Genomic DNA, 24684 nt, shown 5'->3' on the forward strand with positions numbered 1-24684 from the left:
ACTCAGGAAGAAGGCATTTGCTCAAAGGATGGAGAGAGGTCAAAAGCTGAAAAAGCACACTTGTCCTTAATTGTTATCTTTTTTCTTATGTTTTTTCTTTTCTTTTTTACTTTGCCACCACAGAAATGGCAATAGCAAACATCAGCAGACTGAAGATGAGCTATTAGCCCTTAGGCTCATCTGCTCCTGGAGGCTTCATTATTATTGGAATTGAATTCCCAATAGGACATTTTCTGTTTCGATGTGAGTTGTTGCAGGAAGCCTACTTTCACACTTTGGTATAGGTCCAGGAAATGACATGTGTGTACAGTTGACATTTGTTGTGTGAGAATAAGTTATTATTTTGTTCTTTATATTCTCACTTGTGGTGTGTGAGTGAGTGAGTGAGTGAGTGAGTGAGTGAGTGAGTGAGAGAGAGAGAGCACAATAAATAATTGTATTATGAATACATTTGCCTCAGAGTCCTGCATGAACTGTGCATAGACTGTATTTTAACATTGGTCATATGGTGGTACTTGGAGAGCCAACTATTTTCTCAGGTGGTACTTGGTGGAAAAAGGTGAGAACCACTGCTCTAGATGATAGGAAAGGAGGTTTCAAACTTCCTTTATAACCTCCTTTAGCTTAGGAACCACTGGATCTCCCTTGACGAAAGGAGAGGAGAAAATGCTGCCCCACAATGCCTTGCAGCCGCAGCATTTGCCATCACACAACAGTCGGCCGTTCACGGAAACAACCGATTATGACCGAGAAATTATATCATGAATGTTACGGTGCTTATTAAGCTTTTTAAAACGTATATGTGGTAACTTGCCAAAGTGCTTTGTCTTGAACGTTCATCAGTATTATAATCAAAAAGAGAAATATGAACTGAAATGATCAAATAAAGTCAACATCTCACAGTCTTTACTGAGCAGTGTGGGGTTTGTTCAACTTTTAAAAGATGTTTGAATGGTGATATACACAGTGATAGATGTTAAGGACTAACGTTTATAATAAATACATTTGTATTGATTTTAAGATATTTTCATACAATCATACGTATTGGGATCATTTGTATTAATGTGGACCGGAGGGAGAGGGTGACGAGCATAAGTTTCACTTTCCTTTTTTATTTCAATTCCAACTTTGGTCATGAAGAATATGTTTCTCTGTTGTCCACGTTCATAAAGCATAAAACAACAGCATCAGAGCACGGTGCAGAGTCTCTAGATGAGTTTACAGTAGTCCCCCGTTCTTATTATACATCCATGTTGTAGTCCGTTGTATAGAAAACTGTAGTTTCCATAGTTTCTCCACAGCAGCAGACGCACATTTATGACCACTGGCCATCATAAACACGTCGGATAGTGAAAGTGCAGTCGGATTCTCTAAAGTACCGCAGTCTCTTCTCCTAAGTCCTTTTGAATTCTCCTATCCACTATCCTTTATTTCAGGGTCATAAGTTTTGATCATTCAAAAAAATACAATTTATTTGAAAGTTCAAGTTTTTATCCTGAACTTGAAAAATACAATGATGTATTCAAAATAAAAAAAAGTATTTCAAATAATTGTTCAGGTTGAATATTATTTTTGATTCAGTTCACCAATTATTTTGAATAATATATTTATTTTCAGACTTCACTTTTATACGTATTTTGATATTTGAATCCTTATTTTTTTCAGCACAGAAATTTCGTTTTCAGATTCAAAACAATTATTTTTTCAGTTTCAAATCTTGTTTTTTCAGGTTTCACATTGCTTTTCACCTTCAGATCGTTTTTCACTTTCAGATCTTTTTTTTTCGCTTTCAAACTTTTGGCCCTGATATTGCTTGGGGGGGGGGGGGCTTACCAAAGAGTAGTTTGGCATCCTGAGTGACAGGCCTCCCTCGTTCATGTTGCCTTCGTTTATGTTAGAAAACTGAGACCAGCGTCAAAGTTCCGTTAAGCGAGCTGTTGAGCATCGTAGTTGGCAACAATCAAGTACAAATAAACTGTGTTAGAATGTGAAATTACGTATCCGCAACGAGCCAGCAGGTTGTTCTGGTGGACCTGACGCCAACCCCGCTGTCTCACGGAGAGATACCGCAGGTCTTTCCTTCCTGCAGCGGTCAGACTATACAACCAGCACAGCTCCTACCTAGACCCTGCACAAAACAACACAGACTATAACACCTCTTGTTGATAAATACCAACTATGTGCAATATATACTGTAGGCTATATGCCGTTAAAAACTGTGCAATATATACCTGGCTGCTAAATCCGCAGAACTGTCACAGGGTATGTATTATGTAAAATGTGTAACTTTAAAAATATATATAATTTCTTTTTTTAATCTTTAATACTTTTTGTATGCATGCTTTAGGTAACATTAAGCTGTATTTGGCTCTTGTCTGCTGTAACAATGTAAATGTAACCCCTGGGACTAATAAAGGTATTCAGATTCTGATCGCAAAAACCAAGCCAATACTATGCTGCGTTCATGGAGCTACGTGGAAGTCTGGAAGGACAACGCTTGATTGCGGATACGTGATTTCAGATTCTAGCAGTTTATTGCTCTTATACCTTGATTGTTGCCAACTACGATGCTCAACAGCTTGCTTAACGGAACTTTGATGCTGGTATCAGTTTTTTGTTTACCACAAATCACGAGTATTGTGTGTAGAAAGTGTGTAGTTGTATTTCTTGCGCTACCTAACATCCATGAAGGCATCATGACAGAGGGAGGCCTGTCACTCAGGAAGCCAAACTACTCTTTGGTAAGCCCCGCCCCCCGAAGCAATATCAGGGTCAAAAGTCTGAAAGCGAAAAAAAAAGATCTGAAAGTGAAAGAAAAAGGTCTGAAAGTGAAAACGATCTGAAGGCGAAAAAATGATTGAAACCTGAAAAAAAAGATTTGAAACTGAAAAAATAATTGTTTAGAATCTGAAAACATAAAATCTGAAACTGAAAAAAACAAGTATTCAAATATCAAAATATGTATAAAAGTGAAATGTGAAAAAATTGCTGAACTGAATCAAAAATAATATTCAACCTGAAAAATTATTTCAAGTTTCAAACTTTGTTTTGTTTTGAATACAACATCGTATTTTTCAAAGTTCAGGATGAAAACTTGGACTTTCAAATAAATTGTATTTTATGAATGATCAAAGCTTATGACCCTGAAATTGCTCAATATTAACCCCGTGACGTTTCACTCAGAGGTCAAGGAATAGACGATAGGGTTAGATGTTAGGAGCTAATTTTTGGATTATCCGACCGCAACCTATGTTTATCTCTGTAACTCCGCCCACTGATTACACACTCAGCAGCTTGCTCTGCAGCCGATTATTATTGACAAATATTGTATTCACAAATCAAAATGGTCGGACTCAAAACCCTACTTTTAATAGTTTCGTAATTTAACTTGAACAATATGGCACTTTAATGGACAAGATGAAAAGCAGAAAAAATTGCAAAAAATCTTTATTTGAAAATATTGAAGCTTTTCTTTTTTAAATAAAGAGGGGGGACCACCATATTTTCTTCCCGCATCGGAGGAGCAAGTTGGTTCTGTTCCGAGGAGATCTCTACAAGGTAAAAGTAATTAAAAGTAATTTAATGTCATCAAATGTTCGCCATAGTTACAGATTATCACAAGACCCATTGTTTGCAAAAAGCTGAGTTCACATTTGCCGTTACAACAAGCAGCATAAATACAGCTGTCAATTTGTAAACATGGTCATTCACTGGTGTTTGCTAGGATAAAGCCATGAAAATAATGAGGTGAGTTTATATTTCTTGACTTGTGTTTAGCATGTTTTTATAGTGTGAGTATTTGTAGAGCGTAAGTCCGGCAGTTGCTTGCTTTTGTGGTGGAACATTATGGGACATAATTCACTGTGTTTTAGAGAGTGTGTTGCGCCACAGACCTGTTAGGTAGCGCACCTGTGGTTTGTTATGATTCTAGCTTGAGTAGCATGTCATGAAGTTGTTCCTACCTTTCTGTAAACTAATGGAAAATAAAGTGTGGAGTTCCATACTCAACATGCCGCCTCCGACTCCCATTCATCATCGGCTCTACACAATATTTAAAACTATGAACCTTGCCCAAAGTTATGCACATTACACCGAGCTCAGTGGGGAGGGGGGAGTCATAGCAACACTCTCACATCATTCAAACAATCCCTCAAAACTCACCTTTTCACTCTTGCCTTCAACTCCTTATCAACTATCGCCTTGCCCTTATTCCTCCTAGCTTAGCACTTTCTACTTTTGTCGTTATTTTGTTTTACTTGCTTGTAAGCGCTTTGAGCACCAGGAAAAGCGCTTTATAAATGTAATGTATTATTATTATTATTATAGCCGATGGATGAGCTTGCGGCATATTTGCGGTACGTCTTGTTTTAAATTATTGTTTCATGTCTGCTGTCAGGCGGTGTAGAACTTTACTGTGTCGGTCCGGCTCTGCATGTCTTCTTCTTCTTCTTTCGTGTTTATTGGCGGTTGGCAAACCAACTTGTAGGTGCATTACCGCCACCAACTGGACTGGAGTGTGGACAAGAGCCTAATCAGAAAACAATAAACAAAAGAAACAAAACAAAGAACCAAAACTCTAGATTATTTTAAATTGATCAATTTCTCTTAGAAATTTTATAATCTCACAATATATATTTCCTGCTGAGAACCATGGCCTCAGATTTGGAGGTGCTGATCCTCATCCCAGCCGCTTCACACTCGGTTGCGAACCGATCCAGTGAGTGCTGAAGGTCGCAGACCGATGAAGCCATCAGAACCACATCATCTGCAAAAAGCAGTGGTGCAATCCTTAGTCCACCGAACTGCAGACCCCCTCCCCCACGACTACGCCTCGAAATCCGATCCATGTATATTACAAACAGGATTGGTGACAAAGCGCAGCCCTGGCGGAGGCCAACCCTCACCTGAAATGGGTCCGACTTACTGCCGAGGACACGGACACAGCTCTCGCTTTGGGAGTACAGAGATTGGATGGCCCTGAGTAGAGACCCCCTCACCCCATACTCCCGCAGCACCTCCCACAGTGACTCCCTGGGAACCCGGTCATACGCCTTCTCCAAGTCTACAAAACACATGTAGACTGGATAAGCATACTCCCAGGCCCCCTCCAGGATCCTTGCGAGAGTAAAAAGCTGATCCGTCGTTCCACGACCAGGACGGAATCCGCATTGTTCCTCCTCAATCTGAGGTTCGACAATCGGCCTGACCCTCCTTTCGAGTACCTTAGAGTAAACTTTCCCGGGGAGGCTGAGTAGTGTGATGCCTCGGTAATTGGCACACACCCTCTGATCCCCCTTTTTGAAAAGGGGAACCACCACTCCGGTCTGCCACTCCTTCGGTACTGTTTCCGACTTCCACGCAACGTTGATGAGACGTGTCAACCATGACAGTCCCTCAACACCCAGAGCCTTCAGCATTTCTGGGCGGATCTCATCCACCCCCGGGGCTTTGCCACTGTGAAGTTGTTTGACGACCTCAGTGACCTCCCCCCGGGAGATTGGTGTCGATCCCCCTTCATACTCCAGCTCTGCCTCTAACATAGAGGGCGGAGTTGTCGGGTTCAGGAGTTCCTCAAAGTGCTCCTTCCAACGCCCTAACACTCCATCAGTTGAGGTCAACAACGTCCCATCCTTACTGTACACAGCTTGGATGGTTCCCTGCTTCCCCCTCCTGAGGTGTCGGACAGTTTTCCAGAACAACTTTGGTGCCGCCCGAAAGTCTTTTTCCATGTCTTCTCCGAACTTCTCCCACACCCGCTGCTTTGCCTCGGCCACGGCTGAGGCTGCTGCCCTTCGGGCCTGTCGGTACCTTGCAACTGCCTCGGGAGTCCCCCGAGATAACAAATCCCTGAAGGCCTTCTTCTTCAGTCGGACGGCTTCCCTGACCACCGGTGTCCACCAGGAGGTTCGAGGGTTACCGCCCCTTGAGGCACCTAGGACCTTGAGACCACAGCTCCCCGCCGCGGCTTCGGCAATAGAGGCTTTGAACACCGACCACTCTGGTTCAATGTCCCCAACCTCCACAGGAATGCCCGAAAAGCTCCGCCGGAGGTGTGAGTTGAAGGCCTCCTGAACTTGGGCCTCCTCCAGACGTTCCCAGTTCACCCGAACTACACGTTTGGGCTTACCAGGTCTATCCAGAGGCTTCCCCCGCCACTCGACCCAACTCACCACCAGATGGTGATCAGTTGACAACTCCGCCCCTCTCTTTACCCGAGTGTCCAAAACATACGGCCTCAGGTCCGATGATACGATAACCAAATCGATCATGGACCTTCTGCCTAGGGTGCTCTGGTACCACGTACACTTATGAGCATCCTTATGTTCGAACATGGTGTTTGTTATGGCCAATCCATGACTAGCACAGAAGTCCAGTAACAAACCACCACTCCGGTTCAGATCAGGGGGGCCGTTCCTCCCAATCACTCCCCTCCAAGTGTCTCCATCATTGCCCACATGTGCGTTGAAGTCTCCCAGCAAGATTAAAGAGTCCCCTTCAGGAGCCCCATACAGGACTCTTTCCAGGGTCTCCAAGAAGGCCGTATACTCTGAACTGCTGTTGGGTGCATAAGCACACACAACAGTCAGAGTTTTCCCCCCCATAACCCGCAGGCGTAGGGAGGCAACCCTCTCGTCCACTGGGGTAGACTCCAACAACGAAGCACCCAACCGGGGACTTGTGAGTATCCCCACACCCGCCCGGCGCCTCACACCTTGAGCAACTCCGGAGAAGAATAGAGTCCAACCCCTATCCAGAAGTAATGGTGGTTACTCAGCAGGAAACCGATGGACTGTCCACTCCAAGTAGGGAATGAGTCCTTACCCCAAGTGAAGGAGTTCAAGTATCTCGGGGTCTTGTTCTCGAGTGAGGGAACAATGGAGCGTGAGATGGGTCGGAGAATCGGAGCAGCGGGAGCGGTACTGCAGTCTCTTTACCGCACCGTTGTGACGAAAAGGGAGCTGAGCCAGAAGGCAAAGCTCTCTGTCTACCGGGCCATTTTCGTTCCTACCCTCACCTATGGTCATGAAGGATGGGTCATGACCGAAAGAACGAGATCGCGGGTACAAGCGGCCGAGATGGGTTTTCTCCGCAGGGTGGCTGGTGTCTCCCTTAGGGATAAGGTGAGAAGTTCGGTCATCCGGGAGGGACTCGGAGTTGAACCGCTCCTCCTTCGCGTCGAAAGGAGCCAGTTGAGGTGGTTCGGGCACCTAGTTAGGATGCCACCTGGGCGCCTCCCTAGGGAGGTGTTCCAGGCACGTCCAGCTGGGAAGAGACCAAGGGGTAGACCTAGAACCAGGTGGAGAGATTATATCTCTTCTCTGGCCTGGGAGCGCCTTGGGATCCCCCAGTCAGAGCTGGTTGATGTGGCCAGGGAAAAGAAAGTTTGGGGCTCTCTGCTGGAACTGCTACCTCCGCGACCCGACCACGGATAAGCGGGAGAAGATGGATGGATGGACAATATATATTGCCTGATGTTTTCCCTAACAGTCCTGATAGCGACAAGTCATGGAATTTTGCTTTCTTCAGTGTCTGGAAAAACACATTTCTGTGAGTACTATATTTCCTGCAATGCAGCAAAACATGTTCAACCGTTTCTGGCTGGCTACAGTGTGTACACTTTCCGGTTGTATGCTTTCCTATTACCCTTAATGTATGATTGAGACCTGTATGACCTATTCTTATCCGAGAAATTACATTTTCCTCCCTTCTTTTAAACCCCACCTTCCTTCCATCCCCCACATACCTTTGAATTTTATAAAGATGTATTCCTGTATCACTAAGGTCCCAATGATCTTGCCATGTTGTTTGTGCATATTTCTGTATGAATGTTTTAACCTCCGCTTTACTGAGTGGAACTTCTATGTCTATGTTCATACTTCTTAGTGATTGTTTGGCCAGAATATCCACCTGTTCATTACCCTCCACACCAATATGAGCAGGAACCCAGATGAAACGAGTTGCTATGCCTTTGATTTGCATTTTATATACAATTAGATATATTTCATTTATTATGTCCATTCTAGATGAAGATCTACCTGATCGTATACTCGATAAAGCTGAATAGCTGTCAGATGCAATTACAGTATTATGTATTTCTTTCTCTTCTATCCATTCCAATGCCAATACCAATGCCAACAACTCTGTGGTGTATACTGACACATGGTCTGTTACCCTTTTCTTTATATGTGAATTACTCACTGGGATGTATACTGCTGCCCCTGCATGCCCTGTCTCTGGATCTTTGGAACCATCTGTAAATATGATTGTTGAGTCTGAGTGATATCTTGCAAAAATAATTCTGGACTATGCGCCATACTGGTAGTTCTTTCTTTTCCTTTAACTCCCTTTGTATATTGAGGTCTACTCTTGGCAATGGGAATAACCAGGGTGGAATGGACGAGATTGGAAATGTGGGGCAATACTGTATTTGATTCAAACCTATACTTGCTGCTTTAACATCGCCAATCCATCCGAAACTCTTTAAATGTGACTCATTGTGCTTCCAGCAGTCTTTCAAAATACTTTTCGCTGGATAACTATCACTGTGCCCCTGAAGGTTTACCCAGTATGCCAACATTAACTTCACTCTTCTTATCCTTAAAGGCATTTCTCCCATTTCCACCTGTATTGCTGATACTGGAGATGTTTTAAAAGCTCTACTAGAAATTCTCAGGGCCTGAGCTTGTAGGACATCCAGTTTTTTAAGGTTTGATTCGGCTGCTGCCATGAACGCTATACACCCATAATCCAATACAGGTCTCATGAGTGCCCAATATATATTCAGAAGTGATGACCTACTTGCTCCCCACTCCTGTCCCGCCAAACACCGAAGTACATTGTTGACATTTTTACATTTATTTTGAACTTTTCCTTTATGATTGCTCCATGTTAGCTTTCTGTCAAACCAAACACCAAGAAATCTTATTGTATTTACCTGTTCAAGAGGTTGCTCATACAATTTTAACGATATAGGAACAATGTTATGCCGTTTTGTAAAACAAATGACCTGCGTCTTAGCTACTGACAGTTTGAATCCCCATTTATTTGTCCATTTCTCCACTTCCACTATTGCAGCTTGTATTTTCTTTCCAACATGTGCTACATTGCGGCCTTTTGCCCACAAAGCCCCATCATCTGCATACAAAGATTTTCCCATACTTGGATTAACTTGATTAAAAATGTCATGTATCATTATATTGAACAGCAACGGACTACACACACTACCTTGCGGAGTACCATTTTCCACATCATACACACTTGAATATTCTGCACCTACTCTTACTTGTATTTTTCTGTCCAGTAACAAATTCGGAAACGACTAAGGTAACGGGTCCCAAGGTGGGTAGACCGGCATACGCAACGCTCTGGGGGTCCAACGGCTCCATGTGTAAGCCCTATAGGATCATTTTCTGATAACGATGAAATAGCCCGCCTCCCTCTCCCCACGTCTCCTGCTGCTGCTGGGCTGTCAGAAGAGGGGGAGGAAAAGAGAGGCAGGAACCGTTTATTAAATATTCTTCTATTATTATACAGAGAACAGAGTCGTTATCAATTTGTTTTAAAGCTCAATAAATAACAAAGAAGACCTCTGACCGGCACTTTTCTCATTTTGTACGGAAGATTTAAACTTTAACGGACATGTTGACCGGCGTAAAAAAATGTTTACGGAAACTCTGCCGCACGGTCCTGTCGTTTCTTGGAAGAGGCGGAGAGGTGGGTGTTTTTCATCTGCTAGTGGACTACCGGAGAGATATAGAGAACCACAGTGACGCGTCGTAAAACCCGGAAGTAAGTTAGCATTTTTAGCACTTCCGGTTCCTTTCTCAAAAAGCAATGCATTTTTTCCATAGGGTTTTGGAAAATAGCTCGAAATAAGGTCTGTGGTTGACACAAATTTAAGAGGTAATTGACGTTTTGTTCTACGACATTAAATACATCAGCAGTGACCCCACTGGGGATTTTTGAAGAGTTTACGTGTCTGAAAAACGATGGTTGTTACCGAATGGCTGAATAGGACTACAGAAATTGTCGAGGCCGTTGTACGTCATTACGCCGAACACGTAAACACTCCCGCTAAGTTTGTTTTCCCCTGTTTTCTGCTTGAAAGCAAGTACCTGCCTATCTTTAGTATCTGTATATCTATATCTGACCATTAGAATCTGTATTTTGGAAATCGTCGTTTTTAACACTGTAGTTTTACAAATTATAGAATAATTAATTACCAGTGTTTTCCAATTTTACTTGGCAGTTCGTTTCGTTGGCTAACGTTAGCTAAAGCTAGCGCTACTAGTTAGTTACGCAATGGTTTGTTGCTTTGCTCCGGGTTGCAGCCACAGGTCTTCGCATGAAACGTGCTTGTTCTATCGTTTCCCGGCCAATGTTTTCCAAAGGAGAGTCTGGATTCGTGCCATGAGGTAAGCTGACGTTACATTTTTGTCCATGTCACGGTGAAATGTAAATAATGGGTAGTGACTGTATCGCCGTTATAGAGATGGCGCTGCTGAAAAGACCGCAACATAAGTAAAGATAATGAATACATCCTATTAAAACCTGTGTGGCTTATATGATAAGTCTTATTAGTACAAGCAGCATAACGTTTCACCATGTAACTAAAGATTGTAGTCAGGGAAATCAGTTTGACATATTGAACTAATAACAAATCACCTCTGGCTGGCAGAGAACTCTCTGCTCCATAGCTTCTCTTGGACGTAAAATCACATGTACATTTTACATTTATATTCAATTTAATATTCCATCCCTCACATACTTTTGTATATATAATAACTTATATTTTGTTTTTCTTGTTATGCTGCTGCAACACAAACATTTCCCAAATTGGGATCAATACAGTAATATCTTATCTTAATTAATTAAGAAATATAACTATTATAATTAGTTTAGCAGCTGACACCTATTTTCAATATGGATTAATCTACCATTTATTTCTTTAGTTCAATTTTCATCTATAAAAATGTCAAAACAGTGAAAATGTTCACGAGACTTATCAAAGTGCAAGGTTATATCTTTAGATGTTTTGTTTTAGCCTATGTACTGTATGTCTTAATGCTCTTACAGTATATGTGACGGTGTGACTTCCATGAAACTATATTTTATATCTTCCCAACAGACGAGCTGACAGGAGACCTAACACTCTAACAACCACAACATTGCAAAGGCGAGTAAATGTAAATTAAAAACAATTCACAATTTATTTATTTTTCTTCCTTGCAGTGAGGTGAAGCTGACCTTGCACTTGGTGCCAGTAAGGATGTTCCTCACGCAGGCTGAATGTTTCTCCTTCCTTACTGACAAAGAAGCCCTTGATTTGCAATGCTTCACTAATTGTCATTTCCCTGGCTCTGTAGGGACACTTTACCTCCAGCACAGCGGAAGACCCTACCAGACCATCCGGAGATGCCCCCAACAATCCTGATAGGGAGAGCCACAAATATGACTCTTGGACCTTCATCTGAGTTGCAGTGGTGAATGCCCTGACGCCCTCACATTCATTCATAGTCCCCCACTATACAGACAAAACACCATCAAGGGCCTGTTGTTGCCCTAGCACCCTGGCAATAAAGGAAGCAGTCACACGCTTTGACCTCAGGACAGCTCCAAAGTTACTGGCATTCAACCTTCCTTTCCTGAACAAATGCCAGTTTGGGTTGGTTCGCTGACCAGTGGTAGCCACCTGAATTACCCTCTGTTGCTCTTCAGACAATGCCATGTCTGAAGTGTTTCCAAGCTGTAGTGTTCCTCTTCTGGCTCGGGGGAGAGAAGCCAAGAAATTCCTGAAAACCTGCCCCCGAGTCTGTCCCTCAGCCAGTCACGATCTTCGGAGGTGGGCTCTCTTGTCAGCGGGTTAAATTAGTTATTGGTTTCAACAGTCACATTAAAACAGTTACTAAATCAGCTTACTATCACCTAAAGAACATATCTAGGATTAAAAGACTAATGTCACAGCAGGATTTGGAAAAACGTGTCCATGCTTTTATCTTCAGTAGACTGGACTACTGCAATGGTGTCTTCACAGGTCTCAGTAAAAAATCTATTAGAAAGCTGCAGCTGATTCAGAACACCGCTGCTCGAGTCCTCACTAACACTAAGAAAAAGGATCACATCACTCCTGTTCTGAAGTCTTTACACTGGCTTCCTGTGTGTCAAAGAATAGATTTCAAAATACTGCTGCTGTTTATGAAGCACTGAATGGTTTAGGACCAAAATGCATTTCTGACCTCCTGCTAAATGATGAACCATCCAGATCTCTCAGATCTTCAGGGACTGGTCAGCTTTCTGTCCCCAGAGTCAGAACTAAACATGGTAAAGCAGCGTACAGTTATTATGCTCCAAATATCTGGAACAAACTCCCAGAAACCTGCAGGTCCGCTGCAACTCTTACTACTTTTAAATCCAGGCTGAAGACTTTTCTTTTTGTCGCTGCTCTTAATTGAACTATTCATATCTTAGACTGCACTGTAACTTTGATCCATGTATTTTTTCTTTTAATGTTTCTTTTATTAGCTTTTCTTTTTAATGACTGATTTTAAATGCCATTGTCTTTATGTCTTTCATTTTTTGTAAAGCACTTTGAATTTCCTTGTGTTGAAAAGTGCTATATAAATAAACTTGCCTTGCCTAATAAAGATTTAATGTGACACATAAAATTGATTTGTTGATGGGAATTAATGTGAATAAATTAACTCGGTCTTAAAAGGTTAACGGTACTCTTGCTATCACTACTCACCGACACTATAAACCTTGTCCCTCATGCTAGCCCTGACAACACTGGTAAGCACACCTTCATCTAGGCTGCACTGTAACGTGTCCTGACTTGTAGTGGTTGTCTCCTCTATCTACACTGTTCTTGTCATCTTTGTAAAACGATATCAGACTGGTAATTGATACAGCCATGACTTCTAGTTAAATTCAGTGTGGCTAAAATGAAAAGCTTTGTTAAAATATGCAAGCACGCGAAAGTCAAATTCATCTTTATTGTCAAAAATTCTACATGTGTTATACATCCAGAAATATCGAAATATCGTTTCCCACAGTGTGACATGTATACATAAAACAAAAAGGGCCTAGATAAACGTGGTATAAATTAAACAAAACGGGCCTAGATAACCGGGGTATACAGTTTAAAATGTTAATATATTTAAAGTGTTCAAAGTGCAGTTTCAGTGCAAGTCAGTTGAAACGATCTTAAGTTGGCATGACGTTGAAGTCGTGCGACCCTGCTGCTGTACTGGCTTGTAGTTCGTTTATAGCATAACGTTAGCATTTCGCTTTTGGCGACTAGATTTATGATTCAAAAATTATAAAAGTAGGGTTGACATGTTGAGATTATCCGGCTGAACAAAACGTGATCCCTCTCTTAAATGTGTGTCAACCACAGACCTTATTTCGAGCTATTTTCCAAAATCCTATGGAGAATTTGCATTGGTTTTTTCGCGAAGGAACCGGAAGAAGTTTACTTCCGGGTTTTACGACGCGTCACTGCGGTTCTCTATACAGCAGGAGAACACGCCGTCCACCGTGGAGAATAAACAGAAGGGCAACCATGGCAACCATGCTCCAGGGTCTTCTTCGCTGCTTTTGGTGTATTTTGGGCGGCAGCAGCGCCACTTACAGGCCTGGCATATGTACTACATCGTTTCCAGCATTTCCAGCGGTCTTGTGTGAACGGACACGTTAATGAATCGAATGCGTGTGAACGGAAGCCTTTTTTGCGCTTGCGTATGCGTTTTACCGTATGCGTCCTCGTGGGGCCGGGGTCTAAGCCAAACTATATCCGGTCACAGAGATTTGCTATTTTAAAGTAAAGTCAACATATATCGACCCTAAATATAGTCTATATTAAGAACGAGAAAAGTCTTAACATATATATCCTTTTTTGTAAACATATGACAAATGTGTGAGGGTGATGACGTCAGAGCATCGTCCTATGTGCCAGGGCTTAGCCCCGGACAGCCCCAGCCCAATTTAACCCCTGGGTATTTGTGAGGGAGCTCCTATATGGCATTACCCCGCTGAAGCTCACCAAAGTTTAATATATTTCATAGTTCAAAGTTTTGTCAATTGTTTAGTTTATTGGTCAAATACTGGTTTCTAATGGTTTCTGAGGAGTTTTACTGGAATTAAAGAGCACAGAGTCTACAGAAGCAAAAAAGCAGCATACTGCATTAAACCTGACCTTCACAGAGAGGTTGAAGTTCATGTGGAGAGGAGGCTTCAGTAGTCTGTCTGCACTCTGTTTAGTTTTGCTATCTTACAATCAATATAGTAAATGTTAGGTAAAGTGTGTTGCCAATGTAACCGGTTAGAACTCAAAGTTGCGATGAGGTCTTAAAATGAATGGAAAGGGTCTTAAAAAAGGTCTTAAAAGGTATTACATTTGACTTCAGGATTCCTGCATATACCCTGGGTCTGTGCTTTCCTGATGTCTGATTCTAAGCACAATATAGAATCCATTGTATTCCGACCCCTACGGAACCCAATTTGATATGGGGACAACAGAGCTTTACTTTCTAAGATATATGTTAACCTTTCTGTAACCATTCTTTCCATGATTTTGCATAAATGAGATGTCAGGGCAATAGGTCTGCAGCTAGATGGATCTGAAGGGTCTTTCCCTGGCTTTAGGATGGGCACTATTATCGCTTGTTTCCACACTGAAGGAAGTTGGCCAGAATCCCACACCCTATTAAACAACCTTAACACAATGACTAGAGTGTTATCTGTCACGTGTTCCAACATTTTGTAACAAACACCATCTTTCCCAGGAGTGGTTTGACGAGCACTAATAATTACTCTTCTCAACTCAAACATACTAAAATGCAGGTCCACCTGATCCCCTAACACTTCTACTCTATCCAATATTCTCGGGTTTTCCATGAGTGTATTATTTCTGCACTGCCTGGCTTCCTCTGTAAGGTTATCTGAACTATGAACTTTCCTAAATGTTTGAGCTAGAAGTTCCGCCTTTCCTAAGTTTGTGACAGCCATTTTGTCCCCTCTGCTCAAAACTGGCAACTCATAATTCCTTCGAATTCCCCCCATTCTCCTAATCATGCCCCAAACATCTGCAAGCTGTACTTCTCTTCCAATACTATTGCAATATTGCCTCCAAAAAGTGCGTTTTTGCATTCTTATTGTTCTCCTTACTATAGCCTGGGCCCTTTTATACTGATTCAAAGCTTCCTGAGAATGGAGTTTTTTGAGTTGCCTGAATGCTTTATTTCTGTCTTTAATGGATTTACTACATTCACCATTCCACCAGGGTACACTCTTGGTACTCCTGCAATTTCCGGAATTGTTTCTTTAGCTGAATGAATGATAACCTTAACCGGCTCATCATTGAATTTATTTATATCATCATAATTTTCCTCTTGTAGTGTTTTACATCTATTCGTACTTACAACTTGGAAGGCATCCCAATTAGCTTTTCCCAATTTCCATCTAGGAATTTGCTTTTCCTTTTCAAACCTTATGTTGGTCCCAACTTTAGTCATTACCGGATAATGATCGCTGCCCACTTTAGTATGCTTTACCACATTCCATGTACTTATACCTGCTAAAGCACTAGATACAAATGTATGATCGAGTACTGTTTCTATATTCTTTGTGCAATTATATCGTGTTCCTTCCCCAGTGTTAATACACACTAGCACGTGGTCATCTATAAATTCCTCAACTACTGCACCATTTGCATCTGTGCTACTGCTTCCCCATAGCGAGTTATGTGAATTAAAATCCCCACACCATATTACTTTGTCTTGCAGTGAACCCCCAACATCCTCTAATATACTTTGATCTAATTCCCCACATGAATTATAATAATTTACTATATCTATAGGTCCTCTATCATTCCATACCCTTATAACTATTGCTTCATGATCTGTACTTACATGCATAACTTTGTAACTTATACCACTCTCTATGAATGTTGCAAGTCCCTATCTCGTCTTACTGCAGTATATCCCTTCGCAATAAAATCCAGTTGTGGCTTCAGCCATGTTTCCTGAATACAAATTACATTAGGTTTCTCTCCCAGGTTGTCAATATATTTTTTGAACTCTTGTCCATTTGCAATTAAACTTCTAGCATTCCACTGCAGTACAATTAACACCATCATGATGATCCAGTCCATGTCTGAGGTTGTTGGACGTCATCATTTAGGATATCTTTCACATTTTCCCAGTGCATCCCTTTCACATTAAGGTACTTTTCAGCTGATTTGACAATTGTTTTGATTCTTTCATTCCGGCTTGTAGTCTGCGCTGAACAGTTGATAATCTCTGCCATAAACAGTACAAACTCTCTTTCACTCACTATCAGAGTGTCCTCCTTCAGCTTAACACAGTTGTGGACTTTTCATGTTTTTTTGTTCTTATTGTTGTTTCCCATGTTAACCTGCGTTCCTCCTGAAACTGTCTTTGCTGCCTCTGCATAGCTTACTCCCTGCGTCACCCTGACTCACTGCACTCTGCATGTCTACTCTTGTGCCGACTTTTAGGGGCGCTGATGCAGGTTGTACGGTAGTAGGCTACGTTAACCTACCATCTTTAACCATTTAAGGTGTTGATTGTTAAAGATATATTACAATATTGTCTGTGGGACCACAGTGTTTTCCCTAAAAAACGGTGTATACGTATCTGCTTTGATCCGCTCTGTGTTCATGTAAATACCGTAAATACACACAGACGGGATCAAAACAGACACAATATTGTGTAGGGTGTGTCCCGGAAAGCAACACTTGATACTGGAAAGTGGAGGATATTAATGATCGTGTTACATTTTAGACCATGGCATCCATTGAAACCAATGGAAATGAGCTCGCAACGCTGATGTGTATGGCTCCGTACAAAGTTATACTCATTGCATTAGTATAGGCTACTGTAGCTTTTTACACTGGAGGCGCCCATCTCGGCTGAAGTTGGTTCATATTAACCTAAAGGTACATCATTAAATGGTAAATGTCGCCTTTAAGGAGCAGAACATTTTTGTTTTATTTGTGTGTGAATAATGAAATAATTTCAAATATGTTTTTCTGTGATAGGTAATTGCTGTGGAGGAGATTGACCTCAGCCTTCCTTTGAACATTGTCCCAAAGGCTCTGTAGTAAATGGTGAGTATTCAAATGTTTTGTGTGATTTTCTTGACTAACTTAAACTTGATCTTTAACTGATTGAAAACTGGTATTAGTCTGACAATTTCTGAATATTTATTCATAACATTTACATACTGCAAACATTGTAAGGATATACACATTTTCTGATTTATTAGGCAAAAGTTATTCAGAAAGTGAAAGGCAAACAGCCAAACATTCTGCGATAAAGCCTCCTTCACAAAAGTGATAATGTTCTGTTTGTTGAAATGGCAATAAAGGTGTTTCTTATATGTAGTCTAACATTAGAGTAATACTTATTTTAAGTCGCTTTGGAAAAAAACTTAAATGTAATGTAGTCCAACCTGGTTGTTCGTACTTGATATACAAAGTTATTCTCACTATAGAGCCAAAACAGGAGTAATGTGGTCCCTTTTCCGTGCTCTGGTCAATACATTTTGAATCAGCTGAAGCAACTTAACTGACTTTTTGGTACACCCTGATAATAAAGAGTTACAATAAGCTAGCCTTGAAGTAACTCTCTGAAGAACCAGCACCTTACCGTGGTAGAGAGGTTTGTGTGCCCTGATGAACCTGGGGGCTGTGTTGTCTGGAACCTTGTGTTCCTGGTAGGGTCTCCCATGGCAAATTGGTCTCAGGCAAGGGGCCAGACTAAGATTGGTTCAAAAGACCTCATGAAAGACGACACACGAAGTGAGGATACCCGGCCCGGAGGAAGCCCGGGGTCCCCTTCTGGAGCCAGGCCCAGAAGGAGGACTCGTCGGCGAGCGTCTGGTGGCCGGGCTTGCCACGGAGCCCGGCCGGGCACAGCCCGAAAAGGCGACGTGGGCAACACCTCCGCTTCTCCGTCCCGCGGGCCCACCACCTACGGGAAACAGCGATGGGGTCGGGTGCGCTGCCAGAAGGGTGGCAGTGAAGGCAGAGGGTCTCGACGGACCAGACCCGGGCGACAGAAGCTGGCTTTGGGGACGTGGAACGTCACCTCTCTGGGGGGGAAGGAGTCGGAGCTTGTGCGGGAGGTGGAGCGTTACCAGTTGGATCTGGTTGGGCTCACCTCTACGCACAGCGTCGGCTCTGGAACCTTACTTCTGGATAGGGGTTGGACTCTATTCTTCTCCGGAGTTGCTCAAGGTGTGAGGCGCCGGGCGGGTGTGGGGATACTCACAAGTCCCCGGTTGGGTGCTTCGTTGTTGGAGTCTACCCCAGTGGACGAGAGGGTTGCCTCCCTACGCCTGCGGGTTATGGGGGGGAAAACTCTGACTGTTGTGTGTGCTTATGCACCCAACAGCAGTTCAGAGTATACGGCCTTCTTGGAGACCCTGGAAAGAGTCCTGTATGGGGCTCCTGAAGGGGACTCTTTAATCTTGCTGGGAGACTTCAACGCACATGTGGGCAATGATGGAGACACTTGGAGGGGAGTGATTGGGAGGAACGGCCCCCCTGATCTGAACCGGAGTGGTGGTTTGTTACTGGACTTCTGTGCTAGTCATGGATTGGCCATAACAAACACCATGTTCGAACATAAGGATGCTCATAAGTGTACGTGGTACCAGAGCACCCTAGGCAGAAGGTCCATGATCGATTTGGTTATCGTATCATCGGACCTGAGGCCGTATGTTTTGGACACTCGGGTAAAGAGAGGGGCGGAGTTGTCAACTGATCACCATCTGGTGGTGAGTTGGGTCGAGTGGCGGGGGAAGCCTCTGGATAGACCTGGTAAGCCCAAACGTGTAGTTCGGGTGAACTGGGAACGTCTGGAGGAGGCCCAAGTTCAGGAGGCCTTCAACTCACACCTCCGGCGGAGCTTTTCGGGCATTCCTGTGGAGGTTGGGGACATTGAACCAGAGTGGTCGGTGTTCAAAGCCTCTATTGCCGAAGCCGCGGCGGGGAGCTGTGGTCTCAAGGTCCTAGGTGCCTCAAGGGGCGGTAACCCTCGAACCTCCTGGTGGACACCGGTGGTCAGGGAAGCCGTCCGACTGAAGAAGGAGGCCTTCAGGGATTTGTTATCTCGGGGGACTCCCGAGGCAGTTGCAAGGTACCGACAGGCCCGAAGGGCAGCAGCCTCAGGCGTGGCCGAGGCAAAGCAGCGGGTGTGGGAGAAGTTCGGAGAAGACATGGAAAAAGACTTTCGGGCGGCACCAAAGTTGTTCTGGAAAACTGTCCGACACCTCAGGAGGGGGAAGCAGGGAACCATCCAAGCTGTGTACAGTAAGGATGGGACGTTGTTGACCTCAACTGATGGAGTGTTAGGGCGTTGGAAGGAGCACTTTGAGGAACTCCTGAACCCGACAACTCCGCCCTCTATGTTAGAGGCAGAGCTGGAGTATGAAGGGGGATCGACACCAATCTCCCGGGGGGAGGTCACTGAGGTCGTCAAACAACTTCACAGTGGCAAAGCCCCGGGGGTGGATGAGATCCGCCCAGAAATGCTGAAGGCTCTGGGTGTTGAGGGACTGTCATGGTTGACACGTCTCATCAACGTTGCGTGGAAGTCGGAAACAGTACCGAAGGAGTGGCAGACCGGAGTGGTGGTTCCCCTTTTCAAAAAGGGGGATCAGAGGGTGTGTGCCAATTACCGAGGCATCACACTACTCAGCCTCCCCGGGAAAGTTTACTCTAAGGTACTCGAAAGGAGGGTCAGGCCGATTGTCGAACCTCAGATTGAGGAGGAACAATGCGGATTCCGTCCTGGTCGTGGAACGACGGATCAGCTTTTTACTCTCGCAAGGATCCTGGAGGGGGCCTGGGAGTATGCTTATCCAGTCTACATGTGTTTTGTAGACTTGGAGAAGGCGTATGACCGGGTTCCCAGGGAGTCACTGTGGGAGGTGCTGCGGGAGTATGGGGTGAGGGGGTCTCTACTCAGGGCCATCCAATCTCTGTATTCCCAAAGCGAGAGCTGTGTCCGGGTCCTCGGCAGTAAGTCGGACCTATTTCAGGTGAGGGTTGGCCTCCGCCAGGGCTGCGCTTTGTCACCAATCCTGTTTGTAATATACATGGATCGGATTTCGAGGCGTAGTCGTGGGGGAGGGGGTCTGCAGTTCGGTGGACTAAGGATTGCACCACTGCTTTTTGCAGATGATGTGGTTCTGATGGCTTCATCGGTCTGCGACCTTCAGCACTCACTGGATCGGTTCGCAACCGAGTGTGAAGCGGCTGGGATGAGGATCAGCACCTCCAAATCTGAGGCCATGGTTCTCAGCAGGAAACCGATGGACTGTCCACTCCAAGTAGGGAATGAGTCCTTACCCCAAGTGAAGGAGTTCAAGTATCTCGGAGTCTTGTTCTCGAGTGAGGGAACAATGGAGCGTGAGATGGGTCGGAGAATCGGAGCAGCGGGAGCGGTACTGCAGTCTCTTTACCGCACCGTTGTGACGAAAAGGGAGCTGAGCCAGAAGGCAAAGCTCTCTGTCTACCGGGCCATTTTCGTTCCTACCCTCACCTATGGTCATGAAGGATGGGTCATGACCGAAAGAACGAGATCGCGGGTACAAGCGGCCGAGATGGGTTTTCTCCGCAGGGTGGCTGGTGTCTCCCTTAGGGATAAGGTGAGAAGTTCGGTCATCCGGGAGGGACTCGGAGTTGAACCGCTCCTCCTTCGCGTCGAAAGGAGCCAGTTGAGGTGGTTCGGGCACCTAGTTAGGATGCCACCTGGGCGCCTCCCTAGGGAGGTGTTCCAGGCACGTCCAGCTGGGAAGAGACCAAGGGGTAGACCTAGAACCAGATGGAGGGATTATATCTCTTCTCTGGCCTGGGAGCGCCTTGGGATCCCCCAGTCAGAGCTGGTTGATGTGGCCAGGGAAAAGAAAGTTTGGGGCTCTCTGCTGGAACTGCTACCTCCGCGACCCGACCACGGATAAGCGGGAGAAGATGGATGGATGGATGGATGGATGAAGTAACAAATGCATGGACTAGTTTCTCTGCATCGTTTTCAGGCAAGATATGCCTGGTATGTGATTTTGTAAATACATTTAGCACACAACTACAATCATAACATCATTAGAAAATGAAATTATTTGATGATTTTTATGACTGTGATATTTTGTTGCCTTTGATAAATGTGGAGTTTAAGCTCATAACAACCCTGCCCCTCCAATCAAGATTTCTCTCTCAGCTGGATGTGCTATCTGACAAACTTCTGAAGATTTTGTCATAAATAATCTTATGTATACCTTGAGCAAGTTAGGTAGATTAAACAGAAAACTATAGCATGTAGTTTAAACAAAAAATTAATGTGGCTTTAACAGGTACAAAATGAAATATACTGAGAATATTAAAAGCCTAAAATGAACATTAAAAAGTCATGTTGGTTAAACATAGGGTAAATTAATATACCTAATATTAAAGGAAATATTCACATTAACATAACAATTTCATGTTTCTTTGACATAACATGGTTGTGTCTTTACGGAGCCCTGGAGGGTTCATTGAGAGAAAAATAAATAAAACGTGGCCACGTTTTACTTTCTCATTCGCACGAGTTAATAAAGCGTGGGCACGAGTTAATAAAGCGTGCGCACGAGTTAATAAAGCGTGGCCTCGTTTTATTTAAATTGAGGGATTCCTGTCCGTGACTCATAGTATCTGCTGCCCACAGCTGTTTTATAGAAGGAAAACCTCCTTCACTTTATGAAATCTCTGCGGCACCAGTGGCCTGTACTAGTGCTGGGTGGAAACGATTATTTTGAAAATGATTAATCGGACGATTATTTTATCGATTAGTCGACTAATCTAACGATTATTTTTCTGTCGTTCGATTAATAAAAAACATAATGTATCTCAAATAAATACCAAAACATTCTTAATAATATATATTTTTTTATTGCACAGCAAAATAAGAAATATAGAATACAATTATACAAAATAAAAAGGCCAGCCTGTTTACTCTTACAGTCCAACAAAAAATCTCTTCTGTACAAAATTACAAAAGATAAAAAATGAAGTGCAAAAAAACAAATACTGTGCCGTGCACAGTACAGAAATTCATGACAACTGCGAACCAGCTTATGTGCAGCCCTGGCCTAGACATTGCTTGGCTCCGTTAGTTGACATACATTGATACTATAAGCTGACTAACGTTAGTCTAATGTTTTGTTTGACTCGTAAACGACCACAACATGAGTTAGCTCTCTGTGCAGTTTGTTCGTTCCGGGTTAGTAGCGGCTAGATTGCGGTGTTCTGCAGACGTAAACTAGCTACCATTCCAGCCAACATTAAATACTGACAAACGTTAACTAACACACAGCTGGCGCCGCTAGCTAGGTAGCTAACATTAACTACTAACCAACCAAGCACGAACAAACCGCACGGAGAGCTGTAAGATAGTTAGCACTACCGAAGTGCACAGAACTCAAGCTGCACAACACACTACACAAACGTGGAATTAATTTAGCCAAAGTTAGTACTTACTTATCATTGTTCCCTCCACGAGAGACAAGGGGGTGCCTCCGCTTTAAATGCTCCAACATCGCTGTTGTGCTAGTGTGGTATGCCAACTCCATTTGGCAAAGACTGCAAATAACAATGCCTTTGCGTTTTGGACTACATTTAAAGTATTCCCATGCTTTTGAAGACCTAGGGCGAGATGTTTTTGTTTGGGGGCTTTTTGCAGGGCTTCGTGCGCAATCCTGTGAGGAGGAGGTGGTAGCTGTTTCAGTCTCCATCGTGTTTAAAGTGCGATTGCGAACTGCTTGTTGTTGTTTTGGGTGACCCACGTGTGTGTGGCGATGCGTAGACGAGGAAATATGTCGTTGATGATATTTTGAAGTTGACTCGTCAACGTCGTCAACGCGTTGCTATAGCACTATCCTGTACTACGAAGCAGGATTAGCTATTTACACTATTCATTCATGAAGTATGAGGCTGCGCTGTCAACACGCGTCTCCATGTTTGTGATTGGTCAAATGTTGCTAACCCCGTCCCTTTCAGGTGAATGCGCTCTCAGCCGGACAGAGAAACCCTGGTTGATTTGCTGAGTTGATAACCAGCTTCGTAGGGCCGCTTAGCGACATTGCGTTTAGGGTTAGTTAAGCCAGGTAAATCAAACATATCCAGGGTCTGTTGAACTGGCTTCGTCGTACAGGGCACTGGAGGCAGTAACGTGTAACTCAGCAGAATCTGAGAAGAGCAGCAACAGCTGCAAAGAGCTGTGCCTTTTACTGGTTACTTCACTGTGTTCCCTTCATTAGAACCGCTGAATAGAGATCAAGGCTGCTACGTTTAACCACACACACCTATACACACATCGAACTACCAGAGTATTCCCCCTCGTTTTATGAAGGAGATCTCCTGTCACCAGGGCGCATGATGTGTGTGTGTGTGTGTGTGTGTGTGTGTGTGTGTGTGTGTGTGTGTGTGTGTGTGTGTGTGTGTGTGTGTGTGTGTGTGTGTGTGTGTGTGTGTGTGTGTGTGTGTGTGTGTTTGTGCTCAGCTCCGCTCTGTGTAAGCGTGTTCGGTGTGTTTGTGTGTGTCCGACACCACCGGCATTTGTTTTCAAATTACCACGAACAGTAATTTACACAAATCTGGTTCTCCATAGTTATATGTGTATTCCCAAGTGAAAGACATTCGTTTAATCTTAATCTCAATGTGTTATAGTCCTGCCGGAGTGCACCGGAACGAACAATGCTATCATAAACAAATGCCCACACACACACACACACACACACACACACACACACACACACACACACACACACACACACACACACACACACACACACACACACACACACACACACACACACACACACACACACACAAAACGAGGCCACGCTTTATTAACTCATGCGCACGCTTTATTAACTCGTGCGCAGGCTTTATTAACTTGTGCGCACGAGTTACTAAAGCGTTCGCACAAGAAGGTATCTCGTGCGAACGAGAAAGTAAAACGTGGCCACGTTTTATTTATTGTTCTCTCTATGAACCTCGGCTCCGTATGTCTTTAACATAACGGCATAGTTTTGAGCACACATGATTTTAATATGTGCAACCGATGTCCATATTTTTTTATTACTTAAATCCAACAGACTTTTTACAGTGAAGCTTGAATAAAGAAATCCTGTTGCTTTAACAGGTACAAATGAAATATACTGAGAATATTACAAGCCTAAAATGAACACAAAAAAGTAATGTTGGTTTAACATAGGGTAAATGAATATACCCATATTCAAGGAAATATTCAAATGAACATAACAATCTACTGTTTCTTTGACATAAAATAGTTGTGTGTCTTTAACATAATGGAATAGTTTTTAGTACACATGTTTTTAATATGTGCAACCGATGTCCATATTAAAATCATGTGAATCCAACAGCCTTTTTTTTCAGTGTAGTTACTTCACTGTTTTGCAGGTTACTTCATGAACATTCTTGTGATAATAATATCGACGGCCACTTGATGCCAGTGTTTCCTTTCAATAGAAACAAAGTCCCAGAGGCAGTCCGTTTAAGTTTGAAATACTTGAAGTTGATGGCCAGTGTTCAAAGCTTCTACCTCGTCTGTGTTGTTCCTTAACAACAAAGTGTTTGTTCTGTTTGTTTAGTATTCAACTCTA

At 43.4% G+C, this 24684-nt stretch overlaps 1 long non-coding RNA gene across 1 annotated transcript in view; it reads left to right on the forward strand.

Moving 5' to 3' along the window:
• Positions 1–3438: 3438 nt before the first annotated feature.
• LOC307029133 overlaps positions 3439–24684 on the forward strand; it is a 60754-nt gene continuing 39508 nt past the window's right edge. The window contains exons 1-2 of the long non-coding RNA XR_013805232.1: positions 3439–3558; positions 17060–17128. This is a non-coding gene — a long non-coding RNA (uncharacterized lncRNA). The remainder of the gene's footprint in view (positions 3559–17059; positions 17129–24684) is intronic.

Source organism: Notothenia rossii, assembly GCF_949606895.1.
Source record: "Notothenia rossii genome assembly, chromosome: 2".
NCBI classification, from domain to species: domain Eukaryota; kingdom Metazoa; phylum Chordata; class Actinopteri; order Perciformes; family Nototheniidae; genus Notothenia; species Notothenia rossii.